This window comes from Pseudorca crassidens, chromosome 9, assembly GCF_039906515.1.
Source record: "Pseudorca crassidens isolate mPseCra1 chromosome 9, mPseCra1.hap1, whole genome shotgun sequence".
NCBI lineage: Eukaryota > Metazoa > Chordata > Mammalia > Artiodactyla > Delphinidae > Pseudorca > Pseudorca crassidens.
Window position 1 is genome coordinate 44,887,067 of NC_090304.1, and position 5,636 is coordinate 44,892,702.

The 5,636-nt window shown below is 44.8% G+C and overlaps 1 long non-coding RNA gene across 2 annotated transcripts; it reads right to left on the reverse strand.

The window, feature by feature from the left end:
* Positions 1–1,542: 1,542 nt before the first annotated feature.
* On the reverse strand, positions 1,543–5,304 carry LOC137231286 (uncharacterized). Of its 2 annotated transcripts, none has more exons than XR_010946447.1 (3): positions 5,011–5,304; positions 3,875–4,010; positions 1,543–1,697 (listed from the first exon to the last, which is right to left on the reverse strand). It is a non-coding gene; the product is annotated as an uncharacterized lncRNA (long non-coding RNA). The 2 variants fall into 2 exon arrangements; XR_010946446.1 differs by lacking the exon at positions 5,011–5,304 and adding an exon at positions 4,453–4,737.
* Positions 5,305–5,636: the final 332 nt, after the last annotated feature.

Here is a 5,636-nt window from a genome sequence, read left to right on the forward strand (position 1 = left end):
CACATGAAAAGCTGCTCAACATCACTAATTATTAGAGAAATTCAAATCAAAACTACAATGAGGTATCACCTCACATCAGTTAGAATGGGCGTCATCAGAAAATCTATGAAAAACAAATGCTGGAGAGGGTGTGGAGAAAAGGGAACCCTCTTGCACCATTGGTGGGAATGTAAATTGATAGAGCCACTATGGAGAACAGTATGGAGGTTCCTTAAAAGACTAAAAATAGAATTACCATATGACCCAGCAGTCCCACTACTGGGCATATACTCAGAGAAAACCATAATTCAAAAAGACACATGCACTCCAATGTTCATTGCAGCACTATTTACAACAGCCAGGACATGGAAGCAACCTAAATGCCCATCGACAGACAAATGGATAAAGAAGATGTGGTACATATATACAATGGAATATTACTTAGCCATCAAAAGTAACGAAATTGGGTCATTTGTACAGATGGGGATGGATCCAGAGACTGTTATACAGAGTGAAGTAAGTCAGAAATAGAAAAAGAAATATCGTATATTAACGCATATATGTGGAACCTAGAAAAATGGTACAAATGAACCAGTTTGAAGGGCAGAAGCTGAGACACAGATGTAGAGAACAAACGTATGGACGTCAAGGGGGGAAAACCGCGGTGGGGGGGTGTGGGGGGTGTGATGAACTGGGAGGTTGGGATCGACATGTATACACTAATATGTATAAAATAGATAACTAATAAGAACCTGCTATATTAAGAGAGAGAGAGAGAAAAGAGAACAGATGAGGACCTAGACTATCCCACCTCAAGAGGTGGAATTGGAGTTGCCGTAGGTGAGTGGGTGGGGGCAAGAGAAGGGAAGTCAGTGGAGCCTCCAAGACCAGAGGGGCCACTCAAAGATGAGAGTCAGCACCACCTGGGCCCAAGTGAGCACTGTCACTGGGCAGTGCAACGTGCCACATAGGAGCTTGGCCAATGACCAGAATTCAGCCAACACTTGTTGCCTGTGCCAATGAGCCCCTTTTGCTGCACTCATCGTCCCCAAGGGAGGGCATCCCACCAGGAGTTGCCTCTGTGAAGCTATTCATGGTCCAACAGGGACAATGCCCACCCATGCCTTGATATTTTCTTAGTCCAAGAAACCTATTTAATGAGAAAGATCCTGTTTTCAATGGCTCAGGACACTTATAAACCCCACCGAGGGGAGGATGGGGATTTAATAGGTCCTACCCTCTAGTGCCTGTACTTGTGTAGGACTGAATGGAACCATTTGGAGAATTCTTCTTGGGATCAAGAGTTGTTAAAACCCACCCACATGACATGTAGAAATCCCCAAACACATTCCTGAAGGAAACTAGCATAGAATGGCTCAAAAAAAAACCTGTCACTTCTGAGCAAGCACCCTCCAGATCCCAGCCGTCTAGGACAATGATGAATGGAACATTGGAAGAAGCAGAAACCACTGATGGTGTGGCCACTCAGAAGTGGAGAATGATTTGACAAACTTCCACATAGAAAAACTGTATTCCATAGGTTTCAAGACTCGTTTGCCTCCTGTTTTCTCACAGTCTTTTTGTTTTCTGAAAATGTGACTAAATCCAAAAAGCAGACTATAATAATGATGATTTCATCTGTTCCCAAAGTCCCTGTTTCATAAATGAGCCAAAAGTTAAGAGACGTAGTCCGTCCGTATCAGCAATTTGTAGCTCTGCTGGAAACAAAACATTTTAAATTAAATGAGATTATTAAATTGATAATTTGTTGGAATAAACCACACCATCATTATGTTATTAACAAATCAAAACATATGTAACCTGAAGTTTCCTGAGCCTCACCAGCCAGGAGGTACAGCTAGGGTTACATTCACATTAATATCTGAATCCATTGGCCTGGACCCCCATCCAGTCAGTCAAGAATTGCAGTGTCTTACTGAGTTTTCCCCAGGACTTTCCAGAATCTCTAAGGGGGCTTGCAGATGAACATGAATCAGCTCAGCCTCCCCACGCTGCAGGCCTCTGTCCATGCAAAATGCAGCTGCTAACATGCCCTCCACCAGGCCCGACATCGGGGATTCCTGCCTGTATCACATCATCACAGACCTAGCCCACCACTATCACTGCGCTAACTCTGCTGAGTTGGATGGAGACCCTCTCTCTGACCCCAGATTGCTGAGCCACTGAGGGCCATGATGTGCTTCTCTGTTCGTCATGGGGAACATCCTGCTGTAACTTCCCCCAGCAGGTTTGCTTTGGGTCCCAAAGCATTACAGAGTTTGGTCAAACAGGTCTTCTAATTTTCACATCTGTCTCCTCCTTCCAGGGTACTCAGGGGTCTTGAAGCTGCTCCCCTCAGGTGCTCAGGCCCCACTGCTGGATCCGGCTCACCATGCCAGCCTGCATTTTTCCCTTTCAGTGAATTCTTCCTCAAAGGGTCAAATTGCCTTCCTGAAAGATGGCTTCAGTCAGAACCCGACAAACTATCAGCTGTGACACCATATGCCTGAAGCCCTTTAGTGGACATGGTTTAAGTGTTCTAAGGGGTTCTTCCCTCCCCAGGTGAATCATCAGGTATAAATTAACACTTGGAAGGAAGAGCATTGCCCAGCAACACATGCCAGGTGCTGGCCTCTCAGCTCCTCCCCAGCTGAGACTCAGATACAGATACACAATGTATTTTATTCCTTACTTAAGAAAGTAACTTTACAGCTACAAACCACACAAACAAAGAAGTGGGTATGTCCATTTAGCCTTTCCCTCCTAATTGACAGTAGTTTCTAGGAGAAAATGTTGGGTTTTTTTTTTTAATCTATTGCTTGAAAGTTTCTGAAAATTTTATCTCTCTGAAAAGAAGCAGACATGAAAGAACCTGGAGGACATTATGCTAAGTGAAAGAAGTCAGACACAAAAGGACAAATATTGTCTGAGTCCACTTGTAGGAGGTCCCTAGAGTAGTCAGACTCATAGAGACAGAAAGGAGAATGGTGGTTGCCAGGGGCTGGGGAGGGGGAATGAGAGAGATTGCTTAATGAGTTTCAGTTTGGGAAGATGAAAAAAGTTCTGGACGTGAAAGGTGATGATGGCTGTACAACAGTGTGAATATACTTAATGCCACTGAACTCTCCACCTAAAAATGGTTACAATGGTAAATTTTATGTTATGTCTATTTCACCACAATACAAATAAAAGAACTTATAGATCAGTCTTAAAACAAAACAAAAATTATCCGAAGGTGCTAGAAATGGAGTTAAGGGGTTGGTCCGGACTCAGGAGGCCAAAGTGAAGTGATTTGCCTGAGGTGCTGAGGGCTGAAGAGAAGAGAAACTCTTTTTTTTTTTTTTTTTTTTTAACATGGTGTATAGTCATAATTATCGCTCTCAGGAATGCAGGATTTTCGTTTTCCAAGCACTTCCAGGAGTGATCTAACTTGCTGTCATAATAAGATGGGAGGGAAAGGATGAAGGGCAGGGGTTTAGATTCCAGGGCTACAGAAACAGGGAACTGGCCCTGCCCAAGGGATGCTCACAGCTTCCTGGGGGAACTGACACCCCACGTTGCCAACAAGGGAACTGAAGCTCAGGGAGGCGGACTGAGTTGCCCCAAATTCCAGTGAGTAATGCTCAGAGAAGAGACTTGATTGAAGTCTCTTGAGTCACTACCTAGTGCTCTTTCTGCAACCAAGTGTGAATAAAAACAGAATGCAAGTGAGAAAGTCAAAAATAATTCCTGACTGCATCGAAGAATGAAAGAATCCCGATTCTGCATTAAAACCCAAAAGACAAAAGGACATAGCTGGGGGATATGTTTTAAGCTTTATCTAATCCTCCCACCCTGCCTCTGAGTAGGAAAGTGGGTAAAAACAGAATCTGGGGTGAGAAATCATCTGACTCACCCATGACGTTGTGGAGAAGAATCTGTAAGCAAACACCCTGTGTTTATTTCCAGCGCTGCCTCTCCTTCTGCCAGCCTTCGCAGCCAGCCTGCCGCGTTTGCTTCGGGGACCCTCCTTCGGAGACATGGTCAGAGCCCTATTTGAAAACAACAGAAGTAGCCTAAAACTTGTGACCATTAAGTTAGGATTTAAAAGGACATGAAATATTGCCATTTGCAGCAACATGGATGGACCTAGAGAGTATCATACTGAGTGAAGTGTCAGAGAAAGACAAGTATTATATGATATCACCTATATGTGAAATCTAAAAAATAATACAAATGAATTTATTTACAAACCAGAAACAGACTCACAGACATAGAAAACAAACTTATGGTTACCAAAGGGGAAATGGGGGGGAGAGATAAACTAGAAGTATGGGATGAACAGATACACACTCTTATATATAAAATAGATGAACAACAGGATTTACTCTATAGCACGAGGAACTGTATTCAATATCTTCTAATAACTTATAATGGAAAAGAATCTAAAAAAAAATATATATATATATATAGCTGAATCCTTTTGCTACGTACCTGAAACTAACACAATGTTGTAAATCAGCTATACTTCAATTTTAAAAAGAAAGAGTGAACTAAAAAATAAAAATAATAATAAAATAAAAAAAGGACAGACACAAGCAGAGGACGGATTAAGCCATTAAGCCATCTGGTATGCTAGGGGTTAAGCGTCCAGATGTGTGTTCTGGGCCTCGCCTGACACAGCACAGCCTTATCCACAGAACATCGTCCCTGTGTCCCGGCCTGTTCCAGGAAGCAGCCGGCAAAGTTGCCTGCAAGAGAAAGCACACGGTCTCAGAGGTGAACCAGGGACATCCTGTGAGGTGCCAAGGATTTATCTGAGCAGCCAAATGTACACTGACAGACAGGTCTGTGTGTGCTGGAGAAGTTCATTCCACAGATCAGATGAACGACTCATTGCGGAATTCATCCACAAGGGGAAGTGATTTAATGACTGGGGCATTTCGCCTTCTGCCTAGATGCGTCATAAAATCAACTTGTAAAGCCTGGCTCTGAGAATACACTTGCTCACCCGAGTGGGGCTTCGAAACATTTCAAAGCGGGAACACTCACAGAGGAGAAAGTTCTTAGGCTGTCTGTGCTAGGAACGGGGCCAGTGGCCTGAGCCTGACAGCTGGTCCAGGTGTGGTCAGATCCACTGACCAGCAGTCCAGAGCTGCCCGTAGCATCTGCTCCACATCTGGGACTTGTGACTCATCAGCCACTTTCTCCCGCAGCCCTACATTCTCATGCAGGCCTAAGCGTGCAGGCCCCAGGGTGCTGAGGGTCCAGCCCGTCAAGATTCGTCCTTATCTCCAAGGCTGCCTTCCTCTGCCCCAGAGACTCAGCCTGGTCCGCCAGCTCCAGGTCCAGGGCAAACTGTGCCTAGACCATCTCAGACCCAGGCTGAGCTATTATAAGAGGCTCCCAGGCTGAGATGGGTTCAGGGTCTCCTGGACACTGGTGTCTGTTCTGGCTCTTTAAATTTAGCAGCCCACACTCCCACCATGCCCAGCTGGCCCACCAGACTGAGCTACCAGCAGCACCTGTTCTAAGCCAATCCTGTTTACCCTGGACATACTATTTTTGTTCTCACCTCCCTGGTTCTCAGATTCCTGGCTCCCTAGCCCAGCTGCCATAGCTGCTTCTGGCCCCTTCACTTTGGTGACCCTTTGGATTTCCCTTTTTAGACCACAGCT